At 49.3% G+C, this 19,032-nt stretch overlaps 1 protein-coding gene across 1 annotated transcript in view; it reads left to right on the top strand.

Annotated features, from left to right (window-relative positions):
- Tsnare1 (t-SNARE domain containing 1) overlaps window positions 1–19,032 on the top strand; it is a 181,249-nt gene that overhangs the window by 133,642 nt on the left and 28,575 nt on the right. Inside the window, 4 exon segments of the mRNA XM_063264465.1 lie at window positions 11,762–11,824; window positions 13,741–13,860; window positions 17,590–17,659; window positions 17,819–17,941. The gene's annotated coding sequence lies outside the window, so the exon portion shown is untranslated.

The following is a 19,032-nucleotide window of genomic DNA, read 5'->3' as shown; positions in this document are numbered from 1 at the left end:
GCGCACACAGGAAGGAGGAGTATGGGAGAGGCAGAATGAAGTAAAACTTAAAGGCAAAGCCAGATGCTGATACGATGTCAACACCCAGAACTCCCAAGACAGTAAGTAGAAATGTACAGGGAAGGAAGCAAGCATCTTCACTGAGCTGAAAGGAAATAAAGGAGGAGAAGAGAAATACGAATTTTTTTAAAGGGGGGAACAAATAGAAAATAAACCTTTGCAGTAGGTAGGCTACGGAGCTGTCCAGGCAGCAAAATAAATGCAGGTAGAGTTTTCTAAAATCCCAGCCAAGAGCTGTGAGACCTGAAAGGGAAGTACAACTTTGCTGTTTGTCATCGGTAGGTACGACACAACGAAAGAACGGGAAATGTTGTGAGTGAAGAAGTGGGAACAGATGTGCAGGCCCAATGCCAGGCGAAAGAAAGCCGGGCTGCAGAATTGGCTCCAAGCAGGCAGACCTGAAGAGCCTTCAAACGGAGCATCGTGCCAGCACTCCGAAGGTTACAGTATTTGGAGCGTTTTGGGTTTGCAATTTTCAAATTAGGGAGGCTCAGCCTGTTCACACAGCAAGACGCTCAGGGTATCGCATAGTAAGTCGATAACCTTAAGTACTTGTGCTACAAAAAAAGCTGAGAACGGGTCGCGCTAAGTAAGAAGACAGTTTTAAATTTGAAAGGACAGACAGCCAACGGAACCCAAAGGGACTAGGAGCTTCTAACAAGGGGAGGGGCGGCCTCCAGTTTTTTCTTTATTCAAGTTGACGTAGACTGTGCCCAGCAAAACTTTTTTCTTTGGGAAGACCATAAAAGACAAATGATTAGAAAAGTTGATCCTGGAGACTGGGGACCATTCCTTCTAAGATAGCAAGTGAATGCTAAGAATAACCATCCCCTGTGTGGAATTGAGGGGAAATGGACGACTTCCCGTTACAAATGCAGCTTAGCAGCATTGCCTCGAGGTGAAGTAGTTCCCACAGTTGCGAGCCCACTAAGGAAGGTGAGCCAGTCGGAACCACATCGCCTACCACGAGAGCCTTGGATCTGGGTGATCTCAAAAGCGCACGCCTGACTTTCAAGTGTGAGCTGCCAACTTTGAGAATTTTTTTTATTAGAAGTCAGGAAGAGAGGGGGCTTTTTTTTTTCTTACTGAGTAGCAGGAAGTCAAAGTCAATGACACTCATATGAGAAAGGAAACTTGTACGCCAGTTTGTTGCCTAGTGGGGCGTCCCTGAACTGAAACACAGTGGTATCAAGTACTAAGACCTTCCTCCCACCTACCAGTAGGTGAGAACTGTTACTTGTGTAGCCTTCCTGTGTATTAAGCTTTGGCCTGAGATCAGCATAGATTGGAACATGGCGCCTGGCCTCAGGAAGCTGAGACCCTGCAGGCTGAGGGGGACCCCTGCAGTCCTTAACAGGCTGACCAGGTAACTAATTGGCCTTGTGTCCTGGAAGATGGGCTGAGTAGTGAGGGTTTCTGGGAGCCATCCGGCCCAGGTACAGTGAGAGAGAAGGGATGGCTACCAGAGATGAATGCCAGTGTCTGATATCAGTTTTGGGTACCTCTGTTCAGCAGAAGTGGTAGCAAGTAGGACCCTTCAAATCTGTCCTTCAAGGCCATTTGCTTCCAAAGGAAAGTCTGAAGAGTGAGGTAAGGCTAAAGTAGGTGCAGGAAGGCAGGTTGCTGAACTTGGGCCTCTGTGAGCGGGCTCTGCTGGTATGGGAGTGCTGGGTACTGAGCATGGTACTGTTTGAGGAGTTCACTGGGTACCGAATGGGGTACTGTTTGACGAGTCTCTAGCTGGATACTGAGCTAGGTACTGTGAGGAGACCACTGGGTACTGAACAGGGTACTGCTTGACGTGGCTCTGCAGGGTACTATTGGAGGAAGCTCTGCTGGCTCCTGACAGCCTGAGTCATGACCCCCTGACCTTTGACCTGCCAGTAGGGTGAGAACTGTCATTGTCCTTTTTGTGCAACTGTGGAGAGCACTGTGTGCTGTTCTGTGGCCTTGTAGATTTTAGCCAGTTCTGGCCTCACTTTCTGTCTACCCTGAGCACATCATTCTACAGTTGTCTCTGTGTCCATTTTCCTCTCAGAACCAGATAAAACAAGCCCCAACAGTCTTCATAGTTTTGTTGGGTGCCATTCAGTGTGGGGCCCGAAGCTCATGGCACAGAGGCCCAAGGAGGGAATTCTCTGTTGGCTCTGGGAACTGGGAAGGTTTCCTGGACAAGGAACAGCCCAATCTGTACTTCAGTGGCAGGAGTTTGGGAAGATGGAGCCCTGTGTGCATGTGGAAACCATGTACTACAAAGGCCCTGTGGGGCTGAGCTGTTGTAGTGAGGGTGCCTGGGCTGCTGGTTGGAAAAGTCACTGGGGCTTGGAACACCTGGGTCAGGCCTCTCCCCAGGAACACTTTGGTTGGAGGGTACGGTGTGAGGCCTCCTTCTTCCTGACTCCTTTCATGGTGTTCTTGGGCATTCCCTCTTGGAACTCTGGGATCCAGGAATGGTGGCTGGTGGCATCCCAGGGCAGTTGCGGGCAGTCGACCTGTTGAGGTTTGCCTTGGAGTTCTCTCTGAATTTGTAAAATAAAGGCAAGAGCGCTAGATTTGGGCAGAGGGAGGAGTCAGGAGCGAGAGGGGGATTAGATTCAGAGAATAGGGTGAGAGAAGACAGTTGGCTACAGTTGAGCCAGTAGAACCTGAGCAGGGGGGAAAAGGATTGAACAGTTGAGAGAGTTAGGAGAGGAGTAATGAAGATAGGTGGGAAAGGGACTGGTTAAGCACATGATGGGGAACTGAGAAGAGTTAGAGGAGACAGGCGATGGAGAGAGGGGAGAAGCGAGGAGTCGTTGTGGGAGAAGGAGAAGCTGGAGACCTGGCAAATAAAAGGTGCAAGGGATAGATGGTACTGGGCTTTGTATGTTTAAGTGGGCAATTATATCTTACCAATTGGATCTAAGATTATTGTGTTGTGTGTTCTTTTATGTGAGGGTTTGAGTGTAAGAAAGTGTGTGGCTGGGCTGTGTTTCCGCCAAGATATCTAGCAGATATCTGGGGCACTGAGGTGTAGGACCTAGCAGGGTAAAAGACCAAACTTTACCGTTTTATTTTTATATAATTACAACAACATCGAATCTTCGAAGAGTTGGGAGCTGAGTAGTAACCTCCATGGGGTGGGGTGGGAGTGTAAGTGTTCAGGGCTTAGGAAGCCGTCTTTTAATTTGGAGGCCAGGCTAAATAAGCAGCAACTGAATTTTGCTGAGGCCGGGGCGGTGTGCGGTGTCCCTGGGTATAGAAAGAACATTGGAGAATCTCATTTTGGTGATCAGATTATTATAGATTCTCTCCCAGACTGCTGAGAAATGTAAATGTGAATTGTGTCTCCAGGCGCTGCAAAAGACAGCTTGTGGGGGTGGGCACAGGGTTCAGGGAGGCGGCCTGTCTGAATTCAGCCATCTTAGGCTAGGACCCTTTCCTGTCTTGAAGAGGTCCCAGGAGAGGCCCACCCGATCTGCCCTCCCTGGGAGAATGCTGAGCAGAAAAATAACCCTAGGCAAAGACTTGAACCAGTCATCCTGTATTTAATAATATTAGAGTCCCAGTGCAGGGGAAGAGAATCGTCCCATCTCAGTGGGCTCTGCTCTCCTGGGTCCCTCCCTAGAAACTGTATGTGACAAGTCGTGCCTGTGCTCTGTCCCACCCACCTCACACAGAGTTCCTATCCAGAGCTCCTGAGTGTACAGACTGGTATGAGGCTGGCTGTTGTGTTCAACAATGCCATGGCTGGGTGAACCTAGCCTGAGTGGGTCTGCACCACAGACTTGAAGGGCCTGGCACAGTTGCTCCTGAAGCTGGGGTGTCAGCAGAGTCAGCACCTGCCTTGCTGAGCCGACAGCCATTGCACGGGTCAGCCAGCCACTGCAGACTGGTTGGTGAGTGAGGGACTGGTACCTAGGCATCAACCCCGGTATCCTTCTGCTCAGTGAGGTTGGCTGGGGAGCCTGCTTTGTTCCCAGCTCCTGTGTTCTATGCTATGTGGACAGGATCAGATGTGTCCTTGATGCTTACTAGAAGCCACTACAGAGTGGCTAAACAGATGTTTGCCTCAGGAGCAGAAGGATGGAGGATAAGTCAATATGGCCTAATCGATTGGGAAGGTGAAGGTAGCCTCATATCTCCCCAAAGCCTGAGGGCCTGACAGGGCCAGCATTGGTGAGTGTCACAGCCACCCTGTTCTGTCCCCACAGTAGCCAACTCACAGGGTGGACCCTGGGGCCAGAAAGGTAGAGGCTGGTTCTGAGACAATGCATGCTCAGCGGCACCCCTCACCTCCTGGAGAACAGGTACAGGCTGCGAGCGTAGGATGATGATGGGCTTATGTGTGACTGGCATGGGGACCTGTGTGTGTGCCCATGTGTATTTCCATGTCCAGTCACATGTGCTTGTAAGCATGCTGCAGCTGACTATATTTAGATATACGCCATGTATATGCGAACATGGGTGTCGTAGGTGGACATGTGTGTTTGCAGACTCGTATATGGGCTGCTTTCACTCATAGGGCAGGATTTAGGCAAACATAAGCAGGGCCAGCCAGGAGGGCAGAAGGTTCCTCTAGGAAATGATAGAGTCACTCAGAAAATAGAAAGGATATGTTGGGCAGGAAGGTGGAGTGCCTGAGGGCTAGACCTCCAGTCCTAAGCCATCCCTAGAACTCATCAGATCAGCCTCCGGGGAGGGGAGCCCACTCTACAGAGACCCTCTGGAACCCCTGCTTAGAGGACTAGCCTTTCCAGTCTCTTGTGCGTAGGCCAACACCCTGCAACTATGTAGCAGCTGCCTAGATCCTGAACAGAGACATGGGATGGGTGGGTGGGAGGGGTGGTTGAGAGACAGCCTCTCTCTAGGAAGGCATCCTAGAGGAGAGAGGACTCCCAGACACTCCCTGGGCTGGTGAGATGCACTCCTGGGCTAGCTGTCCTGGTAGGTCCACACTGGTGGAGAGCTTTGCCCGCCCAGCACTTGTCATCGTCATGTGACCTTAGTCAAAGACTGCCCCAGGTGGGAAGGCAGCGGCCCAGACTGAGTGGGATTTCGGTTCAAGGTGAACCCTGCAGTTGGGGCTGAGCCAGGAATGGGAACTCCTTTCTTCAAAGAGGTGGCACAGGGAATTAGGGACAAGCCCCAGCCTGGGTCTCTGCCTGAGGGAGATTGAGGGAGGGGTGTGTGTGTGTGTGTGTGTGTGTGTGTGTGTGTGTGTGTGTGTGTGTAGGAAGGTTCTTTTCAAGGCTGAAACAATGCACTTTTGAAGTGGTGGGGAGTCTGGCTTTTTTCAGCAGCTGTATGCAAATTGAATGCAAATGACTTGGCTTGCGGGTACCTGTAACTCAGCGCAACTGCAAGGGCCACTGAGGCAGATTAGCACCGTGTTCTCCTTCAGTGAGCAGAACCAGAGGCCGATCCTGTAGGAGGGTTTCAGAAGGACTCAGGATGGCTCAGAGATGGGAGCGTGTACATTTCCTCAGAGATCTTGGGGAGTTGATGTTTACCTTATAAGTGAGGGCTGTCCTGAATCACAGGACGGTGATCTAACCCCAGCCAAGCCGGGGACCCTGAGCATGCTGCTCAACCCCTCTTTATCTCATGACCCCGGGCTATGAAATAGAGCACCACAGAGGCCTCTGGCTACAAGTGAAGCTGACTCCTGCAGGTGCTGGTAGTGAAAATGGTAGAACAGACCTGCAGGCGGTGCTTCTAGTGTGGGCAGTAATGCACAAAATGGTGATGGTGGTGATGGAGGTGTCAGAAAGGAAGTAGTGGTGGCTGGTGGTGATGATGACGGTGGTGATGATTGGCGAGATGGTGATGGTGATAATGATTGGTAATGATTGGTAATGATAATAGTGGTGATGATGATTGGTGAGATGGTGATGGTGATAATGATTGGTAATGAGTGGTAATTATTGGCAATGATGATAGTGGTGATGGTGATGATGGTGATAGTAAGTGGTAATGGTATTGATGTCTGGGGGTGGTTTGTATTGGTGGTGATGATCGTGATGGCAGTGATGATGGTTATTGAAGACAGTGATCTTTTCACAGTAGAGGGTTCCCTATAAGCACTGTACAATGCCCCAGGTGAACAGAAAAAAATAAGCCCTCTGTCTCTGAGCTGCTCGTATCTTATTCAAAGGCTTTCCAAGGTTAGAACATGGCTCCCAGTGTGTTTCATTACCCCTTAGCCATTGGGGGCCTCTCTGCAGGATCTGTCTGGCTTCTCACACAAACAGTTCTCAGCTTTGCTTGGGGCTGCCCCACCCCCACCTCCAAACTTGTCAGAGTGAGCTCAGGCCAGTCTCTCTGACTTCTCAGCACAGGGCTGAGCTTGGAGGGTGTGCCCAGGGTTTTTCAGGGGGAAGCTGGTTCAGCCTCAGAGCTTCTCTTGGGGCAGGACTGGATAATGGAAGGCACGAGGCTGTGAATGTTACACTGACTTTTGCTTGGTCGGGTCTGGGACTTGGCTGCTGATACCCACACTTTCTCCATAGACTTTTACTTTTTTTTTTTAAAGTTCTAGAAGGCTAGCAAGATGGGAAGAGCAAGAAACGGGACAGCCCAGGGAAACCCTAGAACTGAAACAATATGTCTCTGCCCCAAGCTGGCTGTGCACGGAAGGCTTAGAGCCTTCTGGAAGTGTTTCCATGTATAGGGGCAGCCAGGTTATGCTTTCCTAGGTGGCTGTTCCGGGCTGTATGGTGAGGCAGTGGCAGGAGGCAGGGGTGGGGCTCCTGCCTGGAATCCCAGCCCACAAGGCTCTGGGGGAGCCAACAGCTGCTTCCAGTGCCTGGAAAACACAGCAGAGTTCAGCCACGAAAGCCCTGCCTGCCACACAGATATGGATCCGTCTCATTAAAAAGCCTCAGCATCAGCCAGAGTTCTGCCCTGCTGTCTCTCTGGCTGGAGCCTGGAGCCCCAGCACGGTGCCAAGGGAGCCTAAATGCAACACCAGGAATCTGTGCACAAGTGACCCCATCTTTTGGAATAAGCCCGGTACTGCCCCTCAGTCAACCTTCCATTCTCCGCTTGGGTCTGGGGGAGGGGGGATCTGAGGCAATCAGGGGGGACAACTTGAGTCCCATGTCCACTTCTCCCCTTTCCATACCCTGAAATGTACTACCACAGTGATACAGCCGCCATGCATAGCCATGTTCGAGGTCCTGGCAGCAGGCAAACGCTGCTCCCCAGTCCCTAGGAGAGCCCTGGCTGTGAATCAGGGAGGCCATCCATGCTGTAGCTTGGTTAGGAAGGGGCAAGGATTCTGGGAAGCCACTCATGCCCATGGCATTGAGGGTGGTCACAATGATGCCATGCTGGTGCAGACCACCATGCCCCAGATTGCGACAGAGCCAAGAGAGATGGTGGCAACCTCCAGCCAGGAGAGCCATGGCCGTGTTCTCTCACATCTTTCTCATCCTCAGCAGATGGGTGAGCTTGGAGCCTCTGTTCTCTGATGCCCAGGCTGGAGGCGTGATCTTCACTATCCCCTCTGCTGCTGTTTCTTTTGCTACCAGCATCCCTGTAGCCACTTTACAGGAGTTGTCGCACTCTGGTGCTGGCAGGCTGGGGTCCGGCTTCAGAACTCTTTGTCCTCAACACTGAGCCTGGTTGTGCTAGGTCCAATTGCCCGCCCAGTTCCTCCTCAAATGCTACTCTGTCCTAGTTTTCTTTTTGTTGCTGTGACGAAACACTGACCATAACCAACTTGGGGGTGAGAGGGTTTATTTTATCTTAAAATTCATAGTCCATCCTGAAGGAAGTCAGGGCAGGAGCTCAAGCCAGGAACCTGAGCACAGGACATGAAGCAGAAACCATGGAGAAAGCTGCTTACTGACTTGATCCCTGTGACTCGTTCTTCCTTCCACCATCCAGGACCACAGGACCAGGGATGAGATTTCCCATATCAGTCATTAATCAAGAAAACCACAGCTCAATATGGTGGGTCAGTTTTCTCAATTGAGGTTCTCTCTTTCCAGATAGCTGTAGTTTGTGTCCTGTTGAAAAAAATGCAGCCTATACCTAAGTGTAAACTGTGTCTGTCTGAAACCTTTTTAGTGCCAGAGGGTGGATGCTCTCCCAGTCTGAGGCATGGGGCCAGAAGCAGGAGTAGGCAGATACTGTTCTGAGTATCACCTTCCCTGGGCGGTACCTGATGGGGAGCAGGCGTGTCCACACTGGGACTCATCCAGCCTCCTGGCTTCCCACGTATCTTTTGAGGTGGGCGAAAGGCACAGAGAAAGCATAAAATAAACTGGCTGAGGGACCAGTTCAGAGGAACTATGGGCCAGGGAGGCAACTAGTGCTTAAGTGCCCACTGTGATCACCTCACCTGCACTGAAGAGGAATGGTCGTAGGTGGTTCTCATTGTGTTACCTGGGAACTTACTCGGCACTGCTAAGAGGCCTGCTGTGCTGGCTAGTTTTGTGTCAACTTGACACAAGCTACAGAGAGGAAATCTAGACCGAGAAAATGCCTTGCAAGATCTGACAGTAGTCAACCCTATAGAGCATTTTTAAATTAGTGATTTATGTGGGAGGGCCCAGCACATTATGGGTGGGGCCAACCAGGGGCTGGTGGTCCTAGATTAGATAGATAGATAGATAGATAGATAGATAGATAGATAGATAGATAGATAGATAGATAGACATGTAGGCAGGTAGCTAGGTAGGTAGATAGGTAGGTAGGTAGGTAGATAGATAGATAGATAGATAGATAGATAGATAGATAGATAGATAGATAGATAGATAGAAAGATAGATAGAAAGATAGACAGACATGTAGGCAGGTAGCTAGGTAGATAGATAGATAGATAGATAGATAGATAGATAGATAGATAGATAGACAGACAGACAGACAGACATGTAGGCAGGTAGCTAGGTAGGTAGGTAGATAGATAGATAGATAGATAGATAGATAGATAGATAGATAGATAGATAGTGAGTACAGCCATGAGGAGCAAGCCAGTAAGCAGCATCCCATGCTGTCTGTATTAGCTCCTGTCTCTAGGTTCCTGCCTTGTTTGAGTGCCTGTCTTGACTTCCTTCAGTGATGGACTATGATGTAGAAGTGTAAACCAGATACCCCCTTTCCTCTCCAAGTTTCTTTGTTCATGGTGTTCCATCACAGCAATAGAAGCCCAAAGACACCAGGCATGTCACTGAGCTGGGCATTTGATCATCTGTGAACTGTCCTTTCCTCACCTGGAAGACATTCTCTCCATTCCCTGAGTTTGGAAGATGATGGCACCTGCAGACAGCTACCAGCGTGCCCACACCCACCCATACTCTCACCTTCAGCAGCACCTCAAACGTCAGCCAGAGCAGGGATACAATCTTAACATTAAGGTGGCCTCAGTGTTCATCGACTTGGTCTGACCACACAGCCAGGTCGTGCCCTGATGCCCCCATGTGTTGCCAACACATTGTGGGTCCAGGCCTGCTGAAGAAGCCAGGCCATGTGTCTGTTTACCTCATGGCAGTGAGGGCAAGAACTATGCCAAAGCACCCTGACAGCAAACAAGCTTTCTCGCTCACACCCGAGCTACAGTTGAAGAAGCACATGTGTGGGCCCAGCCCTGCAAGACCCCGGGGAATACCGGGTCCTTGGAGGCACCATAACCAGTTCCAGGAGCAGGGTCTAGGACCTGGCTAGTTCTCCTAGAAGGTAGAATTTCGTCTCAGTGCATGACAGTGGGCAGACAAGTGCCACTCCCCATTGGAAGCAGGATCGTTCCCCCAGGGTCCCTGTTCCCAGGATATACATATAAGTTGGTGTAAGACCACACTCCTAACCTTTTTTACCTGCCAGCTTGTCCTCAGCATCAGCAAGAGCCAACTCTCCTGTGGTCACCACTGAAGCCCTAGCTGACGGGAGTCACAGTCTCAGAGAGAGGTTGTGGTCATGGGGTTCAGGAGGTAGCAGCTGGTTCTGCTTGAGGAAGGTAAGGAGGTGTGGAAGGACCTCTCTTCAGCCCAGTGTCACTTGCTTGCTGTGAGACTCTGAACAGCAACGTTCTACAGCATGAAGTGTCTGTCCCATGAGCCCAGCTAGGGCACTGGGCTGTGGAATGTGTCTCCGGCCTTGGGTTCAGCACTGTGGACAGCTCCGATCTTAGCTGTTAACCCGGGAGTCTGAGGATCTGTGTTTTTCTTATTTCACATTCTCTTCCCTCAAGGAAGGAAGACAGTTTGGGCGTTTTGGGTCTGTGTGTGTTGGAGCAGGGAGTGTAATGTTCTACCCCAGATTGCTGTTAGCCTCCAGGCATTGCTATGGGGGCACCCTAACTGTGTGTGGAGAAATTGAGCTGGCATAGCAGTTACTTCCTGCATCATGTATGTCCAGCCTGCAGGTTGCTGTGGCATCCTACCGAAGTATGTAAGTTTCTAGGACCATGTCTTGGTATCCTCTGGGCCCTGGCACTTGTCGCCTGCTCTGGTAACCAATGCCCACTGTCAGTAGTGTGGATAGAGGGATTGGAGGAAAAGCAGACACAGAGGGTATCTGGCTAGGGGTGGTCAGACTTCTGTGAAGCTTCACCTTGGAGCTCTGTCAGCCCATGCCATTTGGAGCTTCTGAGAGTCCTTTCCAGACCAGAGTCATATGACATTCTGGGCTTGAGACCTCAGCACTCCCCCAAGGAACCCAGTCTAGTGGTTGTTCCTAGGAAAACATTTCTAGAACAGCATTCCTGGCTGGCAGGATGTCCTGTATGCACCCCCTCTGCATTTTCTTCCATATACTCTTGCTGCTGTGGGAAGATAGATGCTTGGGCATGGCCAAGCATGTCTGACTGTCTGTGGGTTTCTCTAGTTCAGCTCTCCCTGGATGATGACTTTAGCACACTCCATGAGCTTCCAACTCCATACCACAGATCTTATGTGTCTGTGGCCATCCACTTTTGGCTTTGGTGGGGGAAGACCCAGACACACGGGGGTTTGCCTGAGATCAGCATCCACGACCCTTTCGTTTAGTGGTGTTTGCTTCCTTCTCCATGGCAGCCCAGCTCATCTTGCTGCAGTAGCTAATGACCCCAAGTTTGGATTATGTGTTGGGTCCAGTGTGGGTCTCCTGCACTTCTTTGCTCTGAGGCCCAGACTGCAAGGGCTGTTCTCTGACACCATAGAGATCATGACAGGAGAGAATGGTGGAGGAGCCTAGTGTAGCCTACAAGTGGCAGATGTCATTGCTGTTCCCTGGTATTGGCCAAAGTGAGTTATTACTAAGCCGTTCCTGCCGCATCATGGGGGTCACCAGGCACCATCTTGAAGGGAGATATTGAAGCCACTTGAGAAAGACAGTGGGACCTAGTGACTGATCCAGCTTACCGCACAACAGAATCGTTCCTCTCTTCCCTAGGACCACCTTCCTCTGTGCTCCTCATACCTCCTCCACCCTGCTCCCCTAGATCAGTCTTCCCTGGGAGTCTGGGAGATCTCCATACCATCTTCAAGTCTCCGAGTACAGTTCCCAGTGGGAAACCAGACTTTGGAACTGGAGGAGAGGAGGCAGACACACCCTTCAGGCCCTCCTCCTCCATAGGACCTTGAGACCCCAGGGTAGGAAGGCTTCTGTTGTGATGTGGGAATCCTCAGGTCAGATGTGCAGTGTCTCTTGGGCCAACTGGAATGATGATACAAGTAAGACTCCTCCTCCCCATCATACTTGGTTTTTTGTCTGTTTTACTTTTTTTGTTGTTGTTGTAGGCTAGATCCACCTGAGAAGAGGACCCTCAATTGAGAATGTGCCTCCCTCTTACTGGCACACAGGTAAGTCTCCAGGGCACCTTTGTCATTACTCTGGGTGTTGCCACCCCTGGGTTGGTGGTCCTGGGTGCTATAAGAAAGCTGGCTGAGCAAGCCATGGGAGCAAGTCAGTAAGCAGCATCCTTCCATGGCCTCTGCATCAGCTCTTGCCTCCAGGTCCCAGCCTTGAGTTCTTGCCCCGACTTCCCTTCATAATTGACTATATACTTTAAGATTGCATAAACTCTCTCCAAGTTGCTTTTGGTTATGGTATTATCATAGCAACAGGAAGCAAACTAGGACCCTTGGATTTGGGAGTCACATCTGGCATGGTCACTGTGATGGCTAGGGGTAGCATACATAAACCCTGCCCAGCTAGGCCCTGGCAGCTCATGACCACTTGCTTCTCTAGTCTATTTGACAACTTTACAAGGCTGTGCATGACATAGATTTAAGATACAAAACGTAAGGATGTCCTGGAACCTTCCGTGAACCATATCCTGACCCAAGACCTAGAGTGTCTGACACCCACAGCTGTGAGCTGCCAGCCCCACCCTGCTTTCGTGTCTGTCACCCCCTTACTTTTGTGTGGTTTCAGACAGTTTTGCATCACTTTGCACAGACAATATTGGTAAAATGTGTTTACTGCAAAACAATATATTGTTTAGTGTTGCTTCATGCCACAATATTTGCGTCTTCTGAGACTGGCTTTTCCAGATCCAGCTTTGTTTCCGGGCTGCAGCCATGTGCTGCAAGCAGCTAGCTTCGGATTCTCTCCAGGCTTGGCATTACATAGTGTGAGTGCTTCCTAATTTAGACTCGAGTTTTGCTGCTGTGAACAGCACTGCCATGGACTCCTTAGCTGGCTGCTGGTGGGGTCAGGGGTCAGGGGTCAGGGGTCAGGGCCCTAGTAAATAGATACACTCTTTCCTGTGACATGGGTCTTGAGTGTGTGGGTGGCTGGATGTTTCAATGGTGGTCTGAGTCCCCCCACCCGAGCCCCTCCCAGTGTATGAGCTCATCCTTCTGACCGGCTCCCACTCCTCCAATATTCCATATTGTCAGACGCCTTAATTTTTGCCAATCTGCTGGGTGTAAAATAGTATCTAATTGTAGTCTTAATTTGCATTTCTCTGATTACTAACGAGGCTAGAATTTTCATGTGTTTATATTTGTGTTTCCTTTGCTGTGGAAAGTCTGTTCGTGCCTTTTGCCCATCTTTACAATCCGGTTGTTGGGTTTTTATGCCTTAATGGCTAAGAGATGTCTGTACACACATAGCAGGCCCTGCCTCAGTACGCATCTCCATGGGTTGATGAAGACTGGGAGGACCACCTTCCTTTTTCCTGCCTCGGGGTCTGCAAATGATCTGGGATCCTGCCTCATTTGGGAGTTCCCTACTTCCAGAACCTAAGAGCCTTCCACTTTTGTTTCTTTGACTTAACCTTCTGCCCCTGACATCTCTCTCTCCCAGTCAGGCTCCTTCTGTGAGGAGGCATCTCCCAGTTGCTCCCTTTCAACATCCCAAGGACCTTGACTCTCTTGGGTCAAAGGCCCAGTTCCATGTTTGTAGTTACTTTGTGACAATGGTGGGCAGGGTGGAATAGTTGAGTTGAGATCATTAGAGACCTGGGCCCCTGGGCTGAGGAGGTCTTTACAATGTACTCTTTACCAGTTGTTCTCTTGTATCAAAATCCCGACAGAGGCAACTTCAGGGAGGAACAGTTTATCTGGTGTACTATTCCAGGGTTCAGACCATCACTGTGAGAAGGTATGGTGGCCAGAGCGTGAGGCGGCTGGTCACATTGTGTCCACAGAAGCAGGGGTGGGGAAGGTTGATGCTGAGCCTGCTTTCTCCCTTTTGCCCAGTCTAGAACCCCAGCCTTTGAAACGCACTCCCCATATGGAGGATTACTTTCGTTTCTGTCTTCCCTTCTTAGGTAAACCTTTCTGGAAACGCCAGATATTGTCCAGAGATGTGTTTCCATGGCAATCCTCATCTAGCCAAGTTGGCAATGAGGATGAATAATCAACGAGCATCAACTTTCAACTGAACTCTGGTAACTATCTCTCCTGTCCCCTCAAAACATCCCTCCCCTTGGGAGACCCACCCCATCTCGTCAGTCCCTGGTGGCCACTGGTCTGTTCTGCGTCTGCCAGGTCAATGGCTCCAGAGTCCACGCACAAGGGAGTCAGTGCACTTGTGCACTTCCCTCTTTGTTCTGGTCTTATCTTGCTGAACATGGTGCCTGCCATGCATCTCCACAGCCGTGGATGGGGTCTCTTTCCCTCTGGAAGCTGATGGTATTGCACTGTGCGTGCTTACTAGGGTGTCCTCATAACGTGGTTGGTTGGGATCAGCGGGGATTGCTCTAGGACAGACATGGGGTGTCTGTAGAGCTATTTCATTTGCTCTATACCTAGTAGCAGCTTTACTAAGCATATGGCAGTCCCATTTAAAGTATTTTGAGTGAATCTGCCTTTTCCATTATATCTGCACTGATTTAATTCCCCCTCAACACACGTGCGTTCGCTTTCCTCACATGCTCGCCAGCATTTGGTTTTCTCTTTTCTGTAGCAGCCATTCTAACTTGGGTGACATGATACCCCACTGTCATTTTGATACCCACCTTGTCCAGTACTGACGGTGAAGCCCAAGGGCTGACACATGTTCCATGGTAGCTCAGTTACGGAGCCACACCACCAGCATGAGATTACTTTTTACGGATTAACACTGAACACTTTTCCAGGTGCCATTGGCTGTTCTTGCTTTCTTCTTTTGAAAAATATCTGTCTGGAGGATTTCACCCGTGCAGCAACCCCTTACTGAATGACTAGATTATAGGTGCTTTCTCCTACCCCCACTGTCCTTTCTTTTGCTGTTTCATATGTTGTGTGAAAGCTTTTCTCCTTTGTCTGCTATGGTGGTTTGAGCAAGAATGGCCCTCATAGGCTAATATATTTGAATGCTAATTATTAGAGAGTAGGTGTGGCCTTGTTGGAGGAAGTGTGTCACTGGGGGTTGGCTTCGAAGTTTCAGAAGCCCAAGTTAGGCCGAGTGGCTGGCGCTCTCTCTCTCTCTCTCTCTCTCTCTCTCTCTCTCTCTCTCTCTCTCTCTCCCTCCCCCCTTCTCTCTTTCTCTCTCTGATGCTTGTGGATCCTGATATAGAACTATCAACTTCGTCAGGACTGTGTGCCACTATGCTCCTTACCACAAAGAGTTACCATGGTCATGATGTCTCCTAACAGAAGTAGAACACTGGCAAAGACATTTGCTTTTGCCATCTGTGCTCTTAAAGCCTTACCTCTGCCTGTACCACTGTCTTGGGTCATCCTTCCTGTGTTTTTGTTTGTTACCCATGTAGTGCAGTCTGTCCTAGAACTTGAATGTAGTTGAGGTTAGCCTTCCAGAACGTCCTGCCACCATTTCCCAAGTGCTGCTCAGAGCAGAGACGTAAGACACTACACACATATCCCATATTCTCTCTCTCTCTCTCTCTCTCTCTCTCTCATGCACACACACACACACACACACACACACACACACACAGACATACACATTTTCTTTCTGTAGTCTCATAATTTTAAGTTGTGCTATTAAGTCTATAGGCCATTTTGAATTCATTTTTATTTTTGTGAAAATTTTATACATGTATATAATGTCTGCTCTTCATTTACCTTCATTGCCTTCTCTTCTCCTCTCACTCCTGATGAAGCTCCCTTCTTCCCAGCTAGTCCCCCTTTCACCCATTAAGTCTTACACACACGGGGGTGGGGGCAGAGACAGAGAGACAAAGAGACAGAGAGACTGAGAGACACAGATACAGAGATTAAGACAGAAAGAGACAGAGACATAGAGATAGAGATTGAGGCAGGGAGACACAGAGAGGGGGACAGAGAGAGACAATGGAACTCAAAGACACACACACACAACACACATACATGCACACACACACACACACACACACACACACACACACACGCATGTATGAGAGAGAGAAAGAGAGAAAGACTGAGAATTTGGGATCTCATTCTATTCTTCAGGTTGTGAACGACACTCCCCAGCAGAGACTATACATCTCCACTAGATATCCACGGCGTCTTTGTCAAAGGCCACTTTGTTATATGAGTGTAGGCTTAGGGCTGAGGTTTCTGTTCTTTGCCATAGCTCTACATGTTTGTCCTTCATTAGTGCCATGATGATTCTATTATTATAGCTTTGTCTGTGGTATGTCTATGTACCATAGATAGTGGAGTTACAGATGCTTGTGAGCCATCATGTGGGTGCTGGGAATCGAACCCAGGTCCTCTGCGTGAGCAGTCAGTGCTCTTAACCTCTGAGCCACCTCTCTAGCACCACTTTACTCTTTGAAAGGCAGCATCTCACTGGACATGGAGTGCATCAGTTTGGCTAGGTAAGTCAGCTGGCCAGGGGACCCCGGGTCTCCTCTCTCTACTCTTGCCAGTACTGGTTACAGATGCACAAAACTGTGCCTGGCATTTCTGTTTGTCTGGTTTTGTTTTAATGTAGTGTTGTGGATCTGAACTCAAGTCCTCCGCATGTACAGCAGTCACACAACTGATAGAACCATCTCTCTAGCCCCTGTTTTTCTTGTTGAGCTGGCTTTGACAAGGTGTATCTCTTAGGCAAGCCCATTGTGCCTAGTTTCCCGTCACAGTGTGTAAGGAGTTTGTTCTTTCTGGGGCTCTGTCCCTTTAGCCCCCACTGGGGATCCTGTTTATGTATCCACTCATGTCTTTCTGGTCTGCTTTCCCCACACTTTGTCCTTTCTGTATCTCTAAGGGCTCAACTTGGGCCGTTGCTTCATTTCATGCTTGATATTTTTTGTTGGTTCTTCTCCTCCTGTCTTTGGATTCAGCCATGGGTTTCTAAAGTTGGCTGCTTAGCACATGGACTTCGTTTCTTTTTGAGACAGAGCCTCACGTATCCTAGGCCATCGTCAAACTCAGTATGTAGCTGAGGATGGCCTTGAACTCCTGATCCTCCTGCCTCCCCCCACCCCCAGCATTAGAATGACAGGCGTGCACCACCACACCTGCCTCAAGCCTTGCTATTGTCTAGGAAATAATTGTGTTCATAACCTCCCCCCCAAAAGTCCCTTTTTGTTGCATCTTTCAAGTTGTGAAAATATACAGTATTTTCATTATTTCTCAGTGTTAAAATGTAATTATCTATCTTGATTTTCTCTGATCTATTTTAATTAAGAAGTACATTGTGAAATTTCTAATTGCATTGGGGATTTTTGATTTATTCTTTTTTATCCCCCCCCCCCCATCGCGTTCTGAAAGCTTCATTTTGTTCAGAGGATTTCTTTGCTGTGATAAGGATTCTTTGAAACTGTAAGACTTGCCTTATGGCCTAGAACCTTCCATTTCTGTAAATGTTTCATGTGTACTTGAGAGAAACATATATTCCTTAATCGCTTCATGGGAAGTGTTGGTGTGCATTAAATCCTGCCTTTTAGCACTTTGTTCCCATCTCTGCAACTCTGCCCTTGTTTGTCCTGCTTGGCCTGACACAAATTGAGAGTGGTTTGAAAATCTCTGCCCACAGCTCTTGTAAATGTATGCTTTGTTTATCTTTTATTACTTTTATAGGTTGTTTACAAGTTGAGCATTGTTAAGTTGCAACCATCTAAAGTCGAGGATAGTCCTTTTCTATCCCACATGGCGCAGTTGTTTCAAAGCCCCTCTTGCCTGCTGTTAATGGGATTATACCAGGTTTCTTCTGATTAATGCTCTCTGTTCTTTCTTTTTTTCATCTCAAGGTGTCTCTCTGCCTTAAATATGTCTCTTGGAAACTGCTGAATTATATTAAAAAAAAAAAGCTGATGTTCGGTGAGTTCAATCCATTATTCATTTATTGGGGTTGGTTTTCCTTCAGTTTGTTAATCTGTTCTGAAATCTACTATATTTTTTTTATTGGGGGTTTGTACTTTGAAAAGTTCTCAGATATTATCTGGCTAGACTCCCATTCACAGACTTCCTCTCCTGTAGGACTTCACTGCGGTGGTAAATGGCAGCGCGCTCTGCTGAAGATCCCAACAGGAATTGGACTCCAGTCAGTCCTTCACAGACCCAGCTCAAATCTTCTGAGTGTTCTCGTGCACTCCTTGTCAGGTCAGGATGGAATCCAGTTTCACTGAGATATGTGGATTCCTTCAGTCCACCAAGTCTTTAGGAACTCTAGAGAATTCACTAGATCAATCTCTCTCTCTCTCTCTCTCTCTCTCTCTCTCTCTCTCTCTCTCTCTCTCACACACACACACACACACACACACACACACACACACACATTACTGTTGTTGATCCTTGGTCCGTGGCCTCAGGCATCCTAAGCATGTGTTCTGCTATTAAATCTCACACGCCCAGCCTTTTCCCCAAGCTACTCAGGCTTCAGGCATGTGATTCCCCCTGGCTCAGCTTCCATGGGACTGGAAGGGGGCCCAGCTCTCTCGTCTGATATCCCAACTGGGTCTGTCTCAGCTTTACCCTATGTGGCTCTTCTAGAAAAGTCCTTAGTGCTGCTGCCTTTGTTGCACTGCTCAGGAGAAGATGCCAGTAGGGCTGCTCTGGAGGTTCAGGGGGGAATCTTAAAATCCAGGCTCTGGCTCTGCCTTCTGTCCACTTCCCCTGAGCCCACAGCATCCTCGCAGACTCTTATCTCTTTTCCATGCCTTCCTCTTTCCCTTTTGTTAGCATTCCTGCAGGAGACTCTTGCTGCCACTGGTGAGCCTAGGGTGGTTGTTGTTTCGGTTGCTCTGGCATCTGCAGGGTGACTTGCAGAGGTCTGGTCCTGGTTCTTTTATAGCCAGTAAACAGAGGCCGCAGGGGACTTCAGAGGACACACCAGTTGGGGAGCAGGTATGTGCCAGGTGAAGAAGGGCAGAGAAGGCATGGTGCTAGCACACAGGTAGGGAGGTGGGGAAGCTCAACAGGAGGTGGTCTGGAGATGCACTCAGTAGCTCAGAACATTAACTGTGGGCACAAGGAAGAGTGCTTTCTCAGGTCCTAGTGCTTCAAGGTGTAGAGGGCACCCAGGAAGAAGGACAAGACATGTTCAGTGTCTAGGACAGGCCAGCAGGACCCAGGGGTGGGGGGAGTCCCACCCTGCACCAGGTCCCCTGCAGTTTCTCTAGCTCTGCCTGTCCCCGCTGTGCCCAGAGAGGCCTGTCTGCTCCCCCAGCCTCTGCTCTCAGCCTTTTCTCCAA

This window comes from Rattus norvegicus, chromosome 7 (genome assembly GCF_036323735.1).
Source record: "Rattus norvegicus strain BN/NHsdMcwi chromosome 7, GRCr8, whole genome shotgun sequence".
Classification (NCBI taxonomy): Eukaryota; Metazoa; Chordata; class Mammalia; order Rodentia; family Muridae; genus Rattus; species Rattus norvegicus.
The sequence above is the reverse complement of the archived record's forward strand: the minus strand, read 5'-3'. Positions and strand labels throughout refer to the sequence as shown.